Here is a 22260-nt window from a genome sequence, read left to right as displayed (position 1 = left end):
CTATGCCCCTTACAGGGAGGCCCCCCCAATGCTGGGACCCCCCCATTGCCTTACACTGGGAGACCCCCACACACCATACAGAGACCCCTATACTGGAAGCCGCCAATACTGGGAGCCCCCCATGCTCTATACTAGGAGACCACCATACAGAGAGACCCCAATATATGGTGCCCCCATTGCCCTATAGTGGGAGACCCCCACACACCATGCAGAGAACCTAATTCCGAGAGCCCCACATTCTCTATACTGGGAGACCTACATACACCATACAGGGAGCCCCCATACACCTTATTAGACACCCCAATACAGAGACCCCCCATACACCTTATTAGACACTTCCTGTATACTGAGAGACCTTCATACACCATGCAGAGACTCCAAATATAGGGAGCCCCCTATGCTTTATACTGGGAGCCCCCCCCCCCCCCATACACCTTACAGAGACAGCCGATATATGCCCCCTATGCTTTATAGTGGGAGACTCCCTTAGAGACACCACAATACAGACACCCCAATATAGGGAGCCCCCATGCACCTTACTGTGAGACCCTCCATACAGAGAGACCCCAATATAGAGAGCCACCCATGCTCCATACTGGAAGACCCCCCAACCACACAGGAAGATTCCCTATACACCTTACTGTGATATCCCTGTTCTCCATACTAGGCGAACCCCCCCCCCCAATACGCCATACAGAGAGACCCCCATATAGTTGGCCCCCCCTATACTCCTTACTGGGAGACCACAATGCACTGTACTGGGGGACCTTCATGTTATTGGGAGCCCCCTTAGGCTCAGCTCCCCCCCCATATACACTATACAGAGAGTTCACCTGTGTACATACAAATACTGCTGTGTGTCCTCCAATGAAGAACTCTGTACATCTGGATGACTGGCTGTCATATGGGGGAGGCGGCCTGTACTGAGATCTGTATTATAGACACGCCCTCCGGTGTGTTTACAACTGTCAGTGATGTAAGGAGAGGCGTGTGCACGGTGCACATAGGTAACGCCCACTTCTTCTTCTTCTTCTTCTATAGAGGAGACTTCTGTGCTGTACACAGAGACCCTGACAGTTATGGGTCTTATTTAGAGGTCTCTTATAGTGAATGGTCTGTGTGTTATATGGAGTCCTCTGTCACTATATGTATCCTAGACACACACGGCACTGAGCTGTGCCTTCTACAGAGGGAGACTTCTGCTATACAGCTGCTTTGTCCTATGCAGACACAGGCGTGTAATACAGAGAGACCATCTATGTATGCGTTATAAATGTTGCTCCGAGTGTGCGATGTATATTTCTGTATTCTTCACACAGAGACCCTGCACATGTGACTGGTGTAGAGGGACTCCTATACACACCTATGGAGGGACTCCTATACACCCCTATGGAGGGACTCTGCATATCCTCAGAGCTGTGGATGTTCTATAGAGGGATGACCTCTACATGCTTTTTCCTGGTCAGTGATTTGATGTATTTTTATATAGAGGCAGCCAGGCAGTCCGCGTACTCAGAAGACAGCCAGGACTGGTCTTTTCTCTGGTCACGTGACCTGTAGCTGCCACGGTGGGGCTCTGATGTCTGCAGAGTCGGGGCGCACAGTGTGGTACTGCTGGGTTCTTATGACCCCTCCCCACCCCCCCCCCCCCCACAGCAGCTGATAGAAGAGGAGACTGGTCTATACTCGCCTAATACCCACCTCATCTGCTAGAACAGGTTTATGGTAAGTGTAAGAAAACACCAAATTTTGGGTTGTCCCCAGACCAGGAATAAAGGGGAAATCTTTCAATGGGGACACTAGTTCTGGTGACGCCCCCCCAGGATTCCCTCACTTTGGAGGGATTTCCTCTCACTTCCTGTTTTGGCTATGGGACAGGAAGTTAAAGGGAAATCTCCTCCTAGGTGGAACAAACGATAAGGGCTACGATCCTCCTTTTTAGTTGTGCAAAATGGGGGGGGGGTTCTTTTTTTTTTTTTTTTTGTTTTTTTGTTCTACTTTTAGGATTTGAACGGATGTCCACTGGTAAATAAACAATGGTATTCAATTGTTTCGTAAGAAACCAATTCTCCGAAACTTATTACTAAGAATAGGTAAAGACCATATAAAGGGGACAGCCAGGTAGCATGCAACTTCTGTAATCCAGCAGAGGCGGCGGCGCCCCCCATGTGTTAATCCTCAGAGGTGCAGGCTATACACTAGTAGAATTCAATTTGAAATGTATTTATTTTTTGTTTTGAGACTGCTTCATTTATTTCTTCTTCTTCCCTTTTTTTTTTTTTTTTTTTATCCATAGTGTGGTCAAATCAACAATTTTCAATCTCAAAATTCAAAGGCGCAGGGTGGAAATTTTTTCTCAACTTAATTTCTAACAGAGAATGTGATTGTGGATTATTATTATTATTTTATTTTTTTGTATATTCAGGAAAGTCGACCGTACAAAGCTAATGAAGTTTTAAAGTAATTTTAGACGACCTTTGCCAAGTCATCAAATATACTGAGAAATTTCCTTTTAAATGGTCTGTTCAAAAATCTACCAGCATACAGCCAGCTTCGTTTTAGAAATGTGAGCTGCCATATCTGCACATTAACCACTTTGGGCGGACTCTGTCTGCTGGCGATCACCTAGTACAGAGGCAGAACAGGGATCTGCCAGTGTAAATAAGCGGATCCCTGTTCTTACAGGTGACACGAGAGATCTACTGTTCCCAGTGATCGGTAATGATCTGTCATGTCCCAGTGAGCCCCCCCCCCCCCCTACAGTTAGAACACGCTGAGGGAACACACTTAACCCCTTGATCGCCCCCTAGTGTTAACTCCTTCCCTGCCAGTGTCATTTTTACATTGATCAGTTTATTTTTATAGCACTGATCAAGGTAATAATGTCACTGGGTCCCCAAAAAGTGTCATTTAGGGTCAGATTTGTCTGCCGTAATATCAGTCCCGCTAAGAATTGCAGATCGCCGCCATTCCTAGTAAAAAACAATTAAAAAAAAAAAAAAAATTCCTAAATCTATCCCATAGTTTGTAGACGCGATAACTTTTGCGCAAACCAATCAATATACTGTACTTAAAAATGTAGAGAGAATATGTATCAACCTAAACTCATACAAAAAAAAAACAAACACATTTTATTTATCAGTTTAGGCCAATCTATATTATCCCCCCCCCCCATAACAAAACATTTATTTATCTGTATTATAGAAAAAAGTTAAATTTTTATTTTTTTTTTTCAAATTGGCACTTTGTTTTTATAACGCAAAAACTAAAAACTGCAGAGGTGATCAATGCACCAAAAGAAAGCTCTATTTGAAATACAAAAAAAAAAAAAGCAGAATACATATTGGCCTAAATTGATGAAGACATTTTCAATTTTTTTTATTGGATGTGTTTTATAGCAAAAGTAAAAAATATTGTTTGTTTTTTTTTTTTTTTTTTTTTTTTTTTCAAATTTTTGTTTATAGCGCAGAAAATTTAAAACCGCAGAGGTGATCAAATACCACCAAAAGAAAGCTCTATATGTGGGGGGGGGGACGTCAAATTTGTTTGGTTACAGCGTCGCACGACCGCGCAATTGTCAGTTAAAATAACGCAGTGCTTATCGCAAAAAAATGGCCTGGCCGTGAAGGGGGGGGGGCAAATCTTCCAGAGGGCAAGTGGTTAAAAGGGGGGGGGGGGGGGTGATTCTTTTCTATGCCCACTGTACAGCCGACCTGTGTGAGCATTGGGATCTTGGCTGCCCACCGACACGCACCTCTCACCTGCAGTACTGGCAGCCATCAGGAAGAGGGCGCTCAAGCAGCACCCAGAGACAGGCGAAGCAAGAGAGCAGCCGGTGCAAAAGAGGGAGATGGCCGGCGAGCCACGCCTATTTGGCGGGAGGGCGGGCAGCGCAGTGAGCGGAGCCCCTGAGGGCTGGGCCCGCGCATGCGCGCCGAGGGAGATCCGGGTACTTGGCAGGTTGAGAGCGGCTTTTGTCAGTTAAAGCGACGCAGTGCAGTATCACAAAAAATGGCCTGGTCATTAAGAGGGCAAATCCTTCCGGGGCTGAAGTGGTTCATTAAAAAAAACAAAAAAAAAAAAAACCCTTTACAAACACTTTTTTTCATTTTCCAAGATCACAACACAGGCACTGAAATCTTGAATTGCACCAGAGCCTGCCAGTCAACCAGCAGGGGCTTCAAAGCTGTTCGAAATGAACTAAAGCCCCACCTCTAGAGTCCAGGTGCCAGCCCGTGGCACAAGTAATTTTTAAGGATCTCCCCAGAGTGGCTCAATGATATTGAAGTCAGGAGACTGAGGTGGCCACTCCAGAACCTTCACTTTTTTTCTGCTGTAGCCAATGACAGGCCGACTTGGCCTGGTGTTTTGGATCATTGTCATGTTGGAATGTCCAAGTACCTCCCATGCAGAGCTTCCTGGCTGATGAATGCAAATGTTCCTCCAGTATTTTCTGATAACATACTTCATTCAAATTACTTTGTGCCAGAAGGTTTGAGGCTTGTCTCTGTGTTTGGCGTAATTGTAAGCGGGATACTTTGTGGCTTTTGCATAGTAATGGCTTTCTTCTGGCGACTCGACCACGCAGCCCATCTTTCTTCAAGTGCCTCTTTATTGTGCATCTTGAAAGAAGCCACACCACATGTTTTCAGAGAGTCCTGTATTTCACCTGAAGTTACTTGTGGGTTTTTCTTTGCATCCTGAGCAATTTTCCTGGCAGTTGTGGCTGAAATTTTAGTTGGTCTACCTGACCGTGGTCTGGTTTCAACAGAACCCCTCATTTTCCACTTCTTGATCAGAGTTTGAACACTGCTGATTGGCATTCTCAATTCTTTGGAGATATATATATATATATATATATATATATATACACACACACACACACACACACACACACACACACACACACACACACACACACACACACACACACACACACACACACACACCAGTGTTGATGGTTTAAATTTTATAGCCATTCAAACCCCTTTGTGCCAACTTGTGTGCATGTTATCAGGCCAAAATCACCAGGGTATGTAAACTTTTGATCAGGGTCATTTGGGTAGTTTTCTGTTTTTCAGTATGATTTAAAAAGAGTAAACACAGTTGATAAATGGCTTCAGCCAAACACTATAAGAGCCGGTTCACACAGGGGCAGCACGACTTCAGCGGCGGCTTGCAAAATGACTTCTGTATAGAATACAATGCAAGTCGCCTGAAGTCGCCCCAAAAGTATTACAGGAACCTTTTGCTAAGTCGGGAGCGGACTTGAGTCGTTCCTATTAGAACGGTTCCATAGTACAGAACGGAACGTGACTTGGCAGGCGGCCAAGTCGCCCTTGTGTGAACCGGGTCTAACCATGAGTGAAAAAATGTTTTTATCATTCATATTCTCTGAAAATAACCAAGAAATCATAAATTCTGTAAACTTATGAGCACAACTGTATAATTTCTCACCGGCCACTTTATTAGGTACACCAGTTCAATTGCTTGGTACCACAAATTGCTAATCGGCCAATCGCATGGCAGCAACTCATTGCATTTAGGCACCTAGACGTGGTGAAGATGACTTGCTGAAGTTCAAACTGAGCATCAGAAAGGGGATTTAAGTGACTTTAAACGTGGCATGGTTGATGGTGCCAGATACGCTCATCTGAGTATTTCAAACTACCGATCTACTGGGATTTTCACGCACAACCAAAATTAGTCAACCCTTGAAATTTGCAGGGGTTACGTTCGTGAAGCACCCGCGAATTGTGAAAAAACACGAATTTTGGACGTGGTAAAAAAAAAAAAAAAAGTCCTCTCACGGGCTGCATCATTTTGGCAAAAAATTAAAAAACCCAGCTATATGAAATCCTGTCTACAGTGTTGTCATTCAAAGTGTGACAGTGCTGAAAATTGGCCTGGACAGGAATGGGGTAAAAGTGCCCAGTATTGAAGTGATTTAAACTTTATACAGTAAATCCAGGCTGAATATTCTTACCTGCTTCTATAGTGTAGGTTCTGGGACAGGTCATTGCACTAACTTTGTCAGAATGAAGGAGGTCCATCTACTATGACATAAAAGGCCCGTGTGCTGTAACAAGAGAAAACGTCTGGGGAAAAGCAAAGAGCCAATTGTGTGAGCAGGAAAAAGGAAAGATGATGGTTTTTTCTAAACAAAAAAAAAAAAAATCGTGCTGATATTGTATTACGCTGCTTGTTTAGATATCTGATTATTATATCTAAAGGGAAGTGGTGTGATTTATGATGTGTCATGCAAAGCTTTGTCATAAAACATAATTTTATGTCATGATGTAATTTATTACAATACATAACATAATGTTATGCAAAAAAAAAAAAAATACGGTAAAGGGAAGTTCATTATCTCAGAGCAGTGACTGGGGCAGTGAGATGGACTTTGAACAGAAACTCGGGCATTTTCCAAGGATTGAACTGTGCAAACTTGAAGTATAAAGAGGCAACACGTAATGTGAGCTACAAATATCCAGGAAACATCAGAATTGTGGATAACGGGGTCTTATCGGTGGACTTTCACACTAGTGCCACTTGTCCTGCGACATGGAACTGCAAAATCGCATGACAAGTTGTACCCCATGATTACCATTCATATCTGTGCGACTTCAAAGTAGTCCCCTGTACTACTTTGATCCAACTTTGATGCCAGTTGAGGTTCATAAACCAAGTTTACACAAGCGTTCCCGTAAAACCACATCAAAATCACGTGACTTTGAAGTTGGGGTAGTGTGAAAGGGGCCTAAAGAAGAGTTCCAGCCTGTACAAAAAAAAAAAGTCAGCAGCTACAAATACAGTAGCAGCTGACTTTTAACATTAGGACACTCACCTGTCCAGGCATCCCGCTATGTCAGCACTGCAAGCTGATCCGTCCATCGGCTTCGGATGCAGGCACCGGCATATTCACTAAGGGAAACAGGAAGTGAGAGGGGGGGGGGGTGGAGGCCCTGGAAATTTCGTAGATCGCCACACAGCGATTTTGGTGATCCTACCCGGAAGTGGGAGTGTCTATCTAGTTTTGTTCGCCCCAACACCCCCCCCCCCCCAAAAGGTGCCAAATGTTGCTACAGCGCGGGCCTTAATTGCCAGGAGGCAGTCCATATGACGTCCTCCCATTCATGAGCTGCTTGCGTGCACCCCTGCGTGGCGTGCCCTGTGGTCAATGAGACTCGGCTGATCACAGATCATGGCCCCTTACCACGTGATCAGCCAATGACAGCTGTTCACGTGATGTAAACAAAAGATCGGTAATCGCCTTTTTTTTTTTTTTTCTCGCTCTGACAGCGTGAGCAGGGGAAAAATAGCCAATAACTGGCTTGTGTCAGAGGGACAGCTGTCCAGAAGAGGGTGAGACATCACCTGAGTATCTGTACCCATCAGTGCAGCTTCATCAGTGCACATCAATGAATGAAAATTGCCAAGTCAAGTGGTTAAAATAGAGATGAAAAGCAAAACATGTTTTGTATAGATAAAAAAAAAAAAAAAAAAAAAAAAACTGCATAAGAGCTGGGGGAGGAGAAAAAGCAGCATCACGCTGAGCTTCCCAGTGAATGGCTGTGGAGACGGGGGCGTGTCAGGACAAGTCTGATCATTGGAGGACAGCACGCTGAGTTCCCAGCATAAGCTAGAGTACTGACCACCATGTGCTCTGCTGCTTAAAGTGGTCAGCTTTTAATAGGAAAGTAGAGAGACTGGCAAAAACACCAGGGATTTTGCACAAGGGAAGGAATACAAAGAGAACAGGAGACTTTCTCATACAAGTACATGGTACAGCCGGATCGGGGCTACACTGTGCAAAACCATTACACAAAGCATATAAGAGCCCTTTCACACTGGGGCGGTTTGCAGGCGCTATTGCGCTAATAATAGCGCCTGCAAACCGACCCGAAAGTGCCGCTGCTTTGTATCCAGCGTGAAAGCCCCGAGGGCTTTCACACTGGAGCGGTACGCTAGCAGGACGGGAAAAAAAGTTCTGCCAGCAGCATCTTCGGAGCGGTGAAGGAGCGGAGTGTATACCGCTCCTGCCCATTGAAATCAATGGGATGGCGCGGCTATACCGCCGGCGCAGAGGCGCTTTGCGGTGGTATTTAACCCTTTTTCGGCCGCTAGCGGGGGTAAAAGCGCCCCGCTAGCGGCCGAATACCGACGGTGAAACGCCGCCAATAATAGCAGCGTTTTACCGCCGCCCCCCGCCCCAGTGTGAAAGGGCCCTAAGTATAACACGTTTTTGTTTTTTTTTTATTTTTATTTTTTTTTCTTAAACAACAATTGCCTTTTTTATTTTGACTTTTAAGCAGGCTATAGACAGTTCGAAGCTCAGCCGGTTCAGCATGGACCAGTTGAGATTTGAACCATGTATGGACAGGCTGATTTTACCCAAGTTGATCAACTTGGGTACAACCAGCCTGTCAGATTTGTCATGCAACTTTTGCCAGCGGCTATAGCCGCTAGCAATAATCACTGTATGTAATTGTAACTATATTGTAATTTTTTATTTCGCTCCATCTGTGGCTGGCTTTAGATGGTGCTTGTGGTTACTCGTACTCAACGTGAGATTGGTCAAAAGATTGATTTTATGGATATAAGCATAAAATGTGCACTTGGAGCAGTGTTAACGGTAAGCTTTTAACCATTTTAGCTCCGGAAGATTTACCATTCACTGGGAAGCTCGGTGTACTGCTGCTTCTCCTTTCCCAGTTTCTTATACAGCTGAGAACAGAGGGAATCTGATCACTTCTAAAAAGAAAGGGGGAGGGGGGGTATTTATAAAGTGGTGCGTGTGTTTTTTTTTGTTTTTTTTTGTTGTTTGTTTTTTTATCTATACACCTGCTTTTGTGTTCTGTGTTTTCTTTGCATGCCGCATGCACTATTTTGAGGTGTATCTTGAACTGTAGAGATATCAGGACAAACTTAGTCTGCTGAATCGGCCATTCAAATGTAGAGGTGCGTTTTTTCAATGAAGAATGCTTGTAATGCCTTTAATGTGGGTGTAAAGTGACAGCTTTTTTTTTAATTTAAAAAAAAACCTGTTTTTATTTACGGATCTGTGCAGTAGTCTTGCACAGTGGCCCTGAACCTCCTCTTTTGGGGTCCCTTACCAGCTTCTTCTTCCCTTTTTTTTTTTTTTTTTTTTTTATATTTATTTTTTCTCCTCCTTTTTTCTTTTTCTCCTCCTCCTCCTTTTTTTCTTTTTCTCCTCCCCTTTTTTTTTTTTTTTTTTTTTTTTTTTCTTTTTCTCTCCTTTTTTTTTTTTCTTTTTCTCTTTTTTTTTTTTTTTTTTTCTTTCTTTTTCTTTTTCTTTCCCAGCCAGCGGAGCTGTACAGATCAGGCCTTCATGCATAGAATGAGTGCTGACCTGTATTCTCTCTCCAGTGTTTGGCCATTTGTTGAGCTTCCTCTCCCCAATATTTAGGTGTGATCTTGTCCATGTTTTGTACAAAGGCCCAGTCCTGGGTGGGCCCACAAACTTTCAAAGCCCTACTGAGATATGTGTTCTTTTTTTCTTTTTTTTTTTTTAAAGTGGTTGTAAAGGCACAAGGTTTGTTACCTTCATGCATTCTATGCATGAAGGTATAAAAACAAAAAACACCTGTGTGCAGCAGCCCTCCTAATATTTATCTGAGGCCCCCCTCTCGATCCAGCAATGTCCAAGAGAGCCTTGCCTCTCCGGGGGACTCGCACTCCTGATTGGCTTTTAGCGGAAGCCAATCAGGAGGGGGTGGGGCTCAGCCACGGCTCAGTGTGGTGTGAATGGACACACACAGCAAACTGCTTGCGGTGGGGGCACCCAGCATGAGGGAGGAGCCAGGAGCGCCGGTGGGGCGGACCCGAGAAGAGGATTGGGGCTGCTCTGTTCAAAACCATTACAGAATAACGTGTGTGTGTGTGTGTGCGTGCATGTTTTTGTTGTGTTGTGTGTGTGTGTGTGTGTGTGTGTGGTGTGTGGTTTTTTTTTTTTTTTTTTTTTTTTTTTTTTTTTTTTTTTAAAAAAAAAAAACCAAACCCCACAAAGTTTTCATATCGCTTTAAGGCTTGGTTCACGATGCCGCGACTTGGGATCCGACTGTGAGACCCCAGTCGCATGACATGTGAAATCCTATGTTAGTCAATGAGAACTGTCTTCGCACTACTGAAGTCGCTTCGACTTTAGAAAAGATTCCTGTACTAACTCAAGGCGAAATTCCTGTCCTGACTTGTGCCCATGGACTTTTATGAAAGTTGGATCCTCCATGTTGATGTGATTTGTATCTGGCATTACAGGAAGATTACCCAGGCATTCCCGAAAGTCACTTCTAAAGTTGCATCAAAGTAGCACTCGAGTCGCCTGGCAAGGTCGCACCTTAAGTCATGTGACTTTTAGGTCTCGGCAGTGTGAACCAAGCCTTAGACTCTCTGGTGTTACTAAAGATGCACCGAAATTTCATCTGATAATGGTGTTATCAGCATTCTTCCGATAGGAGAATAGGGGTGCTAATGGCACCAAAAACGCACGCGATTTTTGCCGCAACTTTGAGGCAATTTTTTGCCACAATTTTACTGTGCTTATGGTGTGTCTTTCATGGGTCGCGTGACTCAAAAACATTAACACGGGGTGCATTTAATGATTCATTCTTGCTGAGTTTTCCATGCAGTTAAACTGGGAGAACCTCTTCCCCTTTTTTTTTTTTTTTTTTTTTTTTTCGGGCATATTTATTTTATTTTTTTCCGATCAAAAAATCCTGCTTGCTGTATTTTAACACCACAATGGAAGCGCAATAGACCAGTGTGCAGATATACATAGAATTTTTAAAGAGCTTAATTTTCTTGTGCTAATAATGGCCGACGGTGAATTCATATAAATTGATATTATTAAAAAGTCGAATATAGTATAAATTTATTTATTTTTTATATAAAAATAAACTTATAATGGTTTGGCTGAAAATAAGACACTAGGGCTTATTTACGGTATGTACAAAAATGGACATTTATTCAAATACAGTCATGTCGATCTTCAAGTGGTTGTAACCCTAAAAGGGGGGGAGAAAAAATATCCTGATCCTCCTAAACAGTGTTTGTGTTGTGTCATTTACCCCCTCTCTGTTCTTAAAAAAAAAAAAAAAAAAAAAAAAAACCTGGAATAAAAACAATTAAAATGTTCCTGTGTCCCCCTGTCTTCTCCACCCAGCCCCCCCCTCCCCCGTCAGCTCAGGAGTCGGCATTATGACATTCTGTGATCCCAAAAATAAACCTTGGTTGAAGTCATTGTAAAATTATGTAACCGTTTTGTAAAAAAGGCTATATAGTGTGTCTTCTCCCCCTTCTTTTTTTTTTTTTTTTTAATGTTACTTTATTGTGGGAAAAATACCTTATTTACAGCGCCGCTGGGCGCTCACGTGACCCGCCAGAGTTCATCTTCCCCGATCCAAATACTGCAGAGGGAGGGGCCGAGATCCCCACTGACGTCACCCTGCTCTGAGCACTGCAGAGGGGAGCGGCCGCTGATGTCAGCTGGAAGGAGAGGAGATCTCCGGCGGGTCACGTGAGCGCCCACCGGCGCTGTAAGTAAGGTATTTTCCACAATAAAGCTACAAAAAGAGACACACTGCACATTATATCATCTTCTTTTACAAAGTGGATTACATGTTTTCACAGTGACTAATTGGGGCTTATTTTCTGGGAAAACTGGGTATGTGGGTAGGCTTTCTGCAGCCCTCAAGTCCAAGTCACCCCCCCCCCCCCCCCCGTCCTTTTGACATGTAACACGCAGTCCAAAAGGGAGTTATTTTTTTTTTCTTTGCCTCTTTCCCGTGTAAACTTTGATGTGTTTGTCCGTGGAGTTTATACTTTCACCCAAAGTGTGCATCTCTGTTATTCCAGTCTTGACCTGTGTATGTATGTAGCTAAAGCATTACTGAAATAACTGGTGATGCATACTTGCTAAAATTACAGTTTTTTTTATAAAGACTTTCACAAGTCTTATCAGATCATTCATAACCTTTCATCTCCATTCACTTATCTTTAGAAGCATCATGTGAGTTGTAATTTGGCAGCAGCTATAGGGCCCCTTTCACGCTTGTGACTTTTGCTTCATATCTGTGCGACCTCAAGTCCCTGTACTACTTTTGGTCTGACTTTAATGCCACTTTCAATTTGCGGCGTGTGAAAGGGCCCTAAAATGTTACTTCGGGGGGCTCATTCACACCAGACGATTAAGAAGATGCATGCATTCGATCGGTACAACATTTAATGTGGTATAACGCATGCATGAAAACACAGGGGCCTTCAATCATTTCAAGGGCAAAGTAAATATGACTTGGCATTATTTTTTTGGAGCTAAACTGGCAATTTGGGATTCGCCAATACCAGTTTATTCAGAGCGAGTAAAAGTACTGCTTGTTTTCCTTGCTAATACCAATTAGTGTGTGTGTGTGTGTGTGTGTGTGTGTTTTCTAAAAAAAAAAAAGTGGGTTAAAATCGCACTGCAAAGAATCGCGTGTTTCCTGTACGATTTGCATACGAGTGTTTGTTACGAGTTTTCCCAGCACAGCTCCAGTCTGAAGTCACTATAATGAGGCTGGTTCACACGGTAGCAGTGGGGAAAACTGCATGCGAAATCACGATTCTCTCACTATTCTTGCATAACATCATCTTTCACATTATACAAAAATATTGGGCTAACTTTACTGTTTAGTGGTGTGGGGTGTGTTTTTTGTTTTTTTTTTTTTTTTTTTTTTTTTTTTTTTTTTTTTATATCCATTGAAGTGTATATTTTTTTTTTTTTACAAAAAATTGCGTTTAAAAAGACCGCTGCGCAAATACAGTGTGACATAAAATATTGCAACGACCGCCATTTTATTCTTTAGCCACTTCAATACCAGGCACTTATACACCTTCCTGCCCAGACCAATTTTTAGCTTTCAGTGCTGTCGCACTTTGAATGACAATTGCGCCGTCATCCATCACTGTGCCAAACTAAATCTTTATCATTTTGTTCCCACAATAGAGCTTTCTTTTGGGACTTCCTCTGGGAAAAAAAGACTAAAAAATTTTGAAAAGTGTCGTGTGGGTGTTTTTTTTTTTTTTTTTTTGTTTTTTTTTTGTTTTTTTTTTTTTTGTTTCTGTTGAACTTTGTAAATTTTTTTTTTTTTTCCTCCTTCACTGATGGGCACCAGAGAGGTGGCACTGATGGGCGGCATGGATGGGCAGTGATGGGGCGGCTATGATGTATATTTATGGATGGTACTGATGCTGCCAAACAATAATGCCTGCCAATCAGTGATGCCCATTGGTACCTGGTGACTATTGGTGGGCATCCTAGTGGTCCTGGTGGCGTCCCTGGTGGTCCCAGTGTGGGCATCCTCGGGGGTGGGCTGCGCTGATAATCAGCAGAGACCCCCCCCCCCCCTGTCAGGAGAGCAGCCGATCGGCTCTCCTCTACTCGCGTCTGTCAGACGGGAGGTGAGGAAAAGCCGATCAACGGCTCTTCCTGTGTACATCGTGATTGGACATGGCTGATCACGTTTAAAGAGTCTCTGTTAGAGACTCTTTACCTAGATCAGAGTTGCGGTGTGCCAGACTGGACACACCTGAACAACAACAATCACTGCGATGCTCGCCCCCGGGGGGGGGGGGCGCGCAGCGGCTTGATATCCTGCCGGCGTCATATGATGTCTGGTCAGGATATTGCAACCACTTTGCCGATGTCATGTTGCTATATGGCGGGTGGGCAAGTGGTTAGGATTTCTTTAAAAAAAAAAAAAAAAAGTGTGTGTGTGTTTTTTGGAGGTTCCAAGTCATTTTCTAGCAAAAAAATACTGCTTATAACTTGTAAGCAACAAGTGTCATAAAAAGGCCTGGTCTTTAAGTGGTTAAACTGACCTCGTTTACAGACTGAAGTTCATCCCTTTTGATCTAAAAGAACCAATTTATACATTGTTTATAGTTATCTCATCGCTGAGAAATGTGCCTGGAGGCCCCCCTTTCTTTTTTTTTTTTTTTTTTTTTTTTTTTTTTGTGCAGCTCTAGATTTTAGGTATTAGAACATTTGCGCGAATACAAGTACTCATGCAGATGCTTAGCATCATCACTGATATTGGTGCAACACTACTGGCACCATAACATAAATTATGTGTGATTTCAGAGAAACAAACTTCTCTGGGGGGGGGGGGGGGGTTTAAAGAGGTATTAAACCCAAAAGCAAACATTTATTATATTGCAGCTTACCAATTCTTGGATGTGATGGCTGCATTAGTTTTTTTATTATTTATTTATTTTTTTTTTTATGCTTGCTTCTGTCTTCATCTAGTGATCCAGAAAGGAAGTCTGTTGTCTTTCACAAGCTCAAGCTTTCCAGCTTAATGTATCTATTTACACAGATGAGACAAACCATTTAACGTTGGCAGAGGTGGTTTAAAAGTATAAGCTTTTATTCATGCAAAACCTTTTATCCCAAAATGGGGTATGCATGAAGATGATAAACCTGAGCCCCATCTCTGTCCTGCGATGTCCACGAGTGTCTCAGCCCTCTGGGATTCTCCCTCCTGATTGGCTGAGATACAGCAGTGGTGGTGCTATTGGCTCTGGCTGCTGTCAGTCAGTTAGCCAATCAGGAGAGAGGGCGGGGCCGTACCGCAGCTCCATGTCTGAATGGACACACTGAACTGTGGCTCGGGCTCAGGTTGGGTACCCCTATAGCAGGCTGCTTGCTGTGGGGGCATGAAACAGGAGGAAGGGGCCAGGAGCACCGAAGAGGGACTCTAGAAGAGGATGATCTGGGCTGCTCTGTGCAAAACCATTACACAGAGCAGGAAAGTATAACCCCCTCCCAGTTACATATTGTATACAAATGTATCCAATTCTCAAATATCTAAAGCCTCACCCACTGCCTTATAATTGTATTAAAGTGCACCTGTCTCTATTGAAGAATGACAAAACTACCTTGAGAGAGTCGGCACCCATCAGTGGCTGAATATAAGCATTAAAAAGACTTTTAGACCTCTTTCACACGACGGCCAGGAGGGGGTAAAAACAGGTGGTTGAGCAATGGTTTTATGGCCCCCCCACTCCCCTCCGGCTGCCCACCTAAAGTGTAAAATACAGCAGGAAGAGGCACTTTACCTGATTCTGCTGCGATGGGCTTGCTTCGCATACACAGCAAATTTATTGCAACATGCCCGGAGTTGACAGGTGGCATCGCTCCGTAACTGTGTGCCAAATGCTTAGTTTCCAGTGCAATAACCGCATCTCTAAACCACCGTTAGGCATTCAGGAATTGTCAGGATTGCCTCCTAAACACCTGACAGCCTTTTCATCAGTGGTTGTCAACTTGTGAGCTAAAGAAGGCCTCAACGGCAGCCCCTGGCATCCCCAATGTGTGTGTATATAGTATATAGTGTTCAGTATATGTAATGCTTGAGTGGACAGTCGGACTGCAGACCTAATAGGGGAAATTGTCAGAGACTGCCTGGAGACATGCTGCCGAAGATCATAGTGAAATCGGGAGAGGCCAGTAGAGATTAGTGCTGTTAGCCCCAATCAGTGTTCACATCAGACAGCTGAGGTCTAAGGGGCCACAAGTTGGGCACCAGGGCTTTGTATGATTTCAGGAACCCCCTAATCTCTGTAAATATTTACATAAGTTCCAACCTTCCGTTACTCTATCCAAAATGAAAGAACTTTTTTTATACATCTAAGGGGAGGTTGGAACCCCTGTTGCCCTTTTTTTATTTTTTTTTACCACCTGTGTCACGTTGGAGAGATTTACCTTCATTTCCTGTCCCGAGAGAGGAAACCCCTGCAAATTAGGGGAATCCTTTGAGGGCTCCCAGGCCACCAGAACGAGTGTCCCCATCGGATTCCACCTCTAATACTTTTCTGGGGACAACCCTAAATTGGTGTGTATATGTGTGTGTATGTATGTGTGTGTATATATATATATATATATATATATATATATATATATATATATATATATATATATATATATATATATATATATATATATATATATATATATATATATTAGTGATTTTTTTTTTTTTTGGTTTAAAGAGGAGTTCCCATTTAAAAAATGTCCTAGGGTCCAGCGATGCGGGGGATCGAAGCCCCGCCCGTCACCCCCTCCGTTCGGCGGCGCCGGCATTGCAACTGTGGGCGCCGGGCTGTGGCTTCACAGCTGGGCACCCACTGCGCATGCGCGAGTGGCACCGCGCGCCGTGATTGGCGGCTCGGTCATCTGGGACCTGTAATGGGTCCCAGATGATTGACAAGAGGTAGGGAGCAAAGCTGAGCCCTTCCTGTGCCGAGGGGAAGTGATGTCACCAGCCCAGGCACTGAAAGAGGCAGACTATGAGGGACCCCCTAACAACAGGCATTTAGAGCGAAGTTAAAAAAAAAAAAAAAAATTCCAAATTTTTTTTATTTTTTAGGGTGGAACACCACTTTAATATATCACAACAAATAAACTCTGTGGTGGTCAAATACCACCAAAAGAGAGCTCTTTGTGTGTAAAAAAAACTTTAATTTGGGTACAGGGTCGCATGACTGCGCAATTGCAAGTTAATGTAGCTTAGGCCATATAGCAAAAAACAGCCTGGGTCATGAAGGGGGGAAAATATTACAGAGCTGAAGTGGTTACTTTCAATGATAACGGTAAACGGGACAAATAGAGAGGGAATCTCCCTAACAGGCAATAAAAACCTGACATGGGTTCTAATCCCTCCCCACTTTATCCAAAATGAAGGTTTTTTTTTGCTTTTAGTTATACTACTTAAGGCTTTTCTTTTGGTATTAATTTCTCGGTATGTAGAGGGAGGAGAGTATTCACTACAAAGAACAAGAGAACCTTTCAGATGTGACAAGCAAACCTGTTTGTGTGAATTGCAGGGACTGCTGTATTCTGTGCAGTCAGTGGTTCATCCTCTGTCATGTTTCGCCTTTTTGTAATTTGAATCCGAGGCCTTTTTTTTTTTTTTTTTTTTTTTTCCAGGAATTTTATGGGTGTGTAGTGTACTGGAGCAAATTTATAAAAGATATCAAAGGCTTTTAGCCTGCCGCATGAGATCATGTACAGGGGTGGCCAGGGAGTCTTGAACCTGGATAATTTTTGTGTGTAGGTTTATGTCTGACACTCTCCACCCTTCCATTCAGGATTATACAAGTCGCCATTGCTGACTGGTTTTTGAAGGCAAAGTCTGAAGTGCTCATTCTTATCCTTGCTTTGCTGTTTTTGCCACTTGACCCCCCCCCCCCCCCCAGGCCTTTCCTGGCACCTTTTTTGTTTACATGTAACAATTGTTTAGCACTTAGAAAACATACACACACACACACACACACATATATAGAATAAATTTTTTTTTTTTTTTGGAGGAAAAAACTTTAAAAAAAAAAAAAAAACATTTGAATGTATAAAAATACAATACGTAATCCAATATTTTACTACATAAAACATTTACACCATGTAAGTATCAAACATGTCACATTTCTAAAATTGCACATGCCAGTGTAACGGCGTCAAATTATGTAAATTTTACTATCCATAGGCGATGCTCTAAAAGCCTTTTTATAACAGGGGTCTCAAACTGGCGGCCCTCCAGCTGTTGCGAAACTACAAGTCCCATGAGGCATTGCAAAGCTGACAGTTTACAAGCATGACTCCCACAGGTAGAGGCATGATGGGACTTGTAGTTTCTCACTTTAGGTTTACAGAGGAGGTTCAGTGATGCCTCACCTGTGGGATGAGCGCTGTTTCTGCTCGTGTGCTCACCTTTTGTGGCGAGCATGGAGGGACAGACAAATCATTTTTATTTATTTTTACATTTTTTTTTTTTTTTTTTTTTATTTCAATTGTTTTTTTTATTTTTTTTTTTATTTTTTGGTGTGCCTTTTTATTGCTGTCACAAGAAATTTAAACATGCCATGTACTCCTTTTATGGAGAGATGTGGGGATCCCTCCTCCGCCCCTTTTAAAAGCATTTGATCACATCAAGATCGATGTGTGACCGAATGCTTTTCATTTTTAATAATGGCCCCATTTTACATCCGGGTAAACCAGAAGTAATGTAAGACCATCGCTTCCAGCTCCCTATTTTGGAGACTAACAACGTGGTTCTGCTCTTTGTTTGTTTGTCTCTATGATCAGCTGGTTCAATCGTTGGTGATGGGCTCAGGTGTGTTCGGATCGAACTCGCCAGGAAGCCGTCGCTGCACACTGCCAATCCTAGTCAGCACATACACACGCTGCCTATGATTGGCGGTGTGCAGTGCTGGCTTACTGGCGGGTTCAATCACTATGGATCGTATGTCCTGTTGGGACAGGACAGCCCAATGAAGCCACTGCTTGTAAAAGCCGTCCAGTGGCTAGTTGTCTACTAGGATTGCTTTTACCCTCCTCCCTCCTCCCTCCTCCTCGCTCCTCCTCCTCCTCCCTCCTCCTCGCTCCTCCTCCTCGCTCCTCCTCGCTCCTTGCTCCTCCTCTTCCTCCTCGCTCCTCCTCCTCCTCCTTGCTCCTCCTCTTCCTCCTTGCTCCTCCTCTTCCTCCTTGCTCCTCCTCTTCCTCCTTGCTCCTCCTCTTCCTCCTCCTCCTTGCTCCTGCTCCTCCTCCTTGCTCCTCCTCTTCCTCCTCCTCCTCCTTGCTCCTCCTCTTCCTCCTCCTCCTTCCTGCTCCTCCTCCTTCCTCCTCCTCCTTCCTCCTCCTCCTTCCTCCTCCTCCTTCCTCCTCCTCCTTCCTCCTCCTCCTTCCTCCTCCTCCTTCCTCCTCCTCCTCCTCCTCCTCCTTGCTCCTCCTCCTTGCTCCTCCTCCTCCTCCTCCTCCTCCTCCTCCTCTTGCTCCTCCTCCTCCTCCTCCTCCTCCTTGCTCCTGCTCCTCCTCCTCCTTCCTCCTCCTCCTCCTCCTCCTCCCTGCTCCTCCTCCTTCTTGCTCCTCCTCCTCCTCCCTGCTCCTCCTCCTTCTTGCTCCTCCTCCTTGCTCCTTGCTCCTGCTCCTCCTCCTCCTCCTCCTCTCCCTCCTTCCTCCTTCCTCCTTCCTCCTTCCTCCTTCCTCCTCCTTCCTCCTTCCTCCTCCTCCTCTTTCCTGCTCCTTGCTCCTCCTCCCTGCTCCTCCTCCTTGCTCCTCCTCTTCCTCCTCCTCCTCCTTCCTGCTCCTTGCTCCTCCTCCCTGCTCCTTGCTCCTGCTCCTCCTTCCTCCTCCTTGCTCCTGCTCCTCCTTCCTCCTCCTTCCTCCTCCTTGCTCCTGCTCCTCCTTCCTCCTCCTTCCTCCTCCTTGCTCCTGCTCCTCCTCCTGCTCCTCCTCCCTGCTCCTTGCTCCTCCTCCCTGCTCCTTGCTCCTCCTCCTCCTCCTCCTCCCTGCTCCTTGCTCCTCCTCCTCCTCCTCCTCCTCCTCCTCCTCCTTCCTGCTGCTCCTCCTTCTTGCTCCTCCTCCCTGCTCCTTGCTCCTGCTCCTCCTCCAGCCTGCTCCTCCTCCTCCTTCCTCCTCCTTCCTTCTTGCTCCTCCTTCTTGCTCCTCCTCCCTGCTCCTTGCTCCTCCTCCCTGCTCCTTGCTCCTGCTCCTCCTCCTCCTCCTTCTCCTTCCTCCTTCCTCCTCCTCCTTCTCCTTCCTCCTTCCTCCTTCCTCCTTCCTCCTTCCTCCTTCCTCCTTCCTCCTTCCTCCTTCCTCCTTCCTCCTCCTCCTTCCTCCTCCTCCTCCTCCTTCTCCTTCCTCCTCCTACTTCTCCTTCCTCCTTCCTGCTCCTTGCTCCTGCTCCTCCTCCTTGCTCCTCCTCTTCCTCCTCCTCCTCCTCCTTCCTGCTCCTTGCTCCTCCTCCCTGCTCCTTGCTCCTGCTCCTCCTCCAGCCTGCTCCTCCTCCTCCTCCTCCTCCTCCTCCTCCTCCTCCTCCTCCTCCTCCTCCTCCTCTTGCTCCTGCTCCTCCTCCTCCTCCTCCTCCTCCTTGCTCCTGCTCCTCCTCCTCCTTCCTCCTCCTCCTCCTCCCTGCTCCTCCTCCTTCTTGCTCCTCCTCCTCCTCCCTGCTCCTCCTCCTTCTTGCTCCTCCTCCCTGCTCCTCCTCCTTCTTGCTCCTCCTCCCTGCTCCTCCTCCTTCTTGCTCCTCCTCCCTCCTCCCTGCTCCTTGCTCCTGCTCCTCCTCCTCCTCCTCCTCCTCCTCCTCCCCCTCTCCCTCCTTCCTCCTTCCTCCTTCCTCCTTCCTCCTCCTTCCTCCTTCCTCCTTCCTCCTCCTCCTCCTTCCTGCTCCTTGCTCCTCCTCCCTGCTCCTTGCTCCTGCTCCTCCTCCTTGCTCCTCCTCTTCCTCCTCCTCCTTCCTGCTCCTTGCTCCTCCTCCCTGCTCCTTGCTCCTGCTCCTCCTTCCTCCTCCTTCCTCCTCCTTGCTCCTGCTCCTCCCTCCTCCTGCTCCTCCTCCTGCTCCTCCTCCTGCTCCTTGCTCCTGCTCCCTGCTCCCTGCTCCTTGCTCCTCCTCCTCCTCCTCCTCCTCCTTCCTGCTGCTCCTCCTTCTTGCTCCTCCTCCCTGCTCCTTGCTCCTCCTCCAGCCTGCTCCTCCTCCTTCCTTCTTGCTCCTCCTTCCTTCTTGCTCCTCCTTCTTGCTCCTCCTCCCTGCTCCTTGCTCCTCCTCCCTGCTCCTTGCTCCTCCTCCTCCTCCTCCTCCTCCTCCTCCTCCTCCTCCTCCTCCTCCTCCTCCTCCTCCTCCTCCTCCTCCTCCTCCTCCTCCTCCTCCTCCTCCTCCTCCTCCTCCTCCTCCTCCTCCTTCTCCTCCTCCTCCTTCTCCTCCTCCTCCTTCCTCCTCCTCCTCCTTCCTCCTCCTCCTCCTTCCTCCTTCCTCCTTCCTCCTTCCTCCTTCCTCCTTCCTCCTTCCTCCTTCCTCCTTCCTCCTTCCTGCTCCTTGCTCCTCCTCCTCCTTCCTCCTCCTCCTTCCTGCTCCTCCTCCTTCCTGCTCCTCCTCCTTCCTGCTCCTCCTCCTTCTTGCTCCTCCTCCTTCTTGCTCCTCCTCCCTGCTCCTTGCTCCTCCTCCCTGCTCCCTGCTCCTCCTCCCTGCTCCCTGCTCCTCCTCCCTGCTCCCTGCTCCTCCTCCCTGCTCCTCCTCCCTGCTCCTCCTCCCTGCTCCTCCTCCCTGCTCCCTGCTCCTCCTCCCTGCTCCCTGCTCCTCCTCCCTGCTCCCTGCTCCTCCTCCCTGCTCCCTGCTCCTCCTCCCTGCTCCCTGCTCCTCCTCCCTGCTCCCTGCTCCTCCTCCCTGCTCCCTGCTCCTCCTCCCTGCTCCTCTTCCTCTTCCTCTTCCTCTTCCTCTTCTGCTCCTCCTCCTCCTTCCTGCTCCTGCTCCTCCTCCTCCTCCAGCCTGCTCCAAGGTCGAAGATGGTGGCGTTGACTATCTCAAGCCTGCCGACAAATTTGCTCTGGGCAGGAAAGCGCTGGACTTCATAGTACCTGTTTTTAACCACTTCCATACCGGGCCTATTCTGGCACTGTCCTACATGTAAAAATCATCTTTTTTTTTTTTTTTTTTTATTTTGCTAGAAAATTACTCAGAACCCCCAAATATTTATATACATTTTTTTTTAGCAGACGCTCTAGGGAATAAAATGGCGGTCATTGCCACTTTTTATGTTGCATGGTATTTGCGCAAAAATTTTTCAAACGGTTTCCTTTTGGGGGGGAAAAAAAGTTTCCTGAATTAAAAATATAACAAAACAGTAAAGTTAGCCCAATTTTTTTTTTATATAATGTGAAAGATGATGTTACGTCGAGTAAATACCAACATGTCACGCTTTAAAATTGTGCACAAACTTTGGTAAAAAAAAAAAAAAAAATCTTATGGGCTAGAATTATTGCTCTCACTCTAACACACGCGACGATACCTCATGTGTGTGGTTTGAACGGCGTTTTACATATGCGGGCACGACTTATGTGTGCATTCGCTTCTGTGTGCGAGCACACGGGGATATGGATATATATATATATATATATATATATATATATATATATATATATATATATATATATATATATATATATATATATATATATATATTATAAAATATTCTGCTCTTCATCCGACGGCAGATTCTTTCTCCGTGTCCCCGATTGTACGGGAGAGCCCTGAGGGGGGGGATATGTCCCCTCCCGCTGTCTGTAAGCTCGATCAAACGGCTGGACTGCCGATATGATCAATCTTACGGTGCACAGAATCACCGACTGAAAGAAGATATCTGAATGATGCCTACAGCTGCTGCACCCATCATGCAGATATCGCTACTGAAAGTCAAACACGATGACGTCCTTGGGCT

The 22260-nt window shown here is 45.5% G+C and overlaps 1 protein-coding gene across 1 annotated transcript in view; it reads left to right on the top strand.

The window, feature by feature from the left end:
- WDR20 (WD repeat domain 20) overlaps positions 1-22260 on the top strand; it is an 84992-nt gene that overhangs the window by 1046 nt on the left and 61686 nt on the right. The gene's annotated exons all lie outside the window — the stretch shown is intronic.

Source organism: Aquarana catesbeiana, linkage group LG13, assembly GCF_042186555.1.
Source record: "Aquarana catesbeiana isolate 2022-GZ linkage group LG13, ASM4218655v1, whole genome shotgun sequence".
NCBI classification, from domain to species: domain Eukaryota; kingdom Metazoa; phylum Chordata; class Amphibia; order Anura; family Ranidae; genus Aquarana; species Aquarana catesbeiana.
The sequence above is the reverse complement of the archived record's forward strand: the minus strand, read 5'-3'. Positions and strand labels throughout refer to the sequence as shown.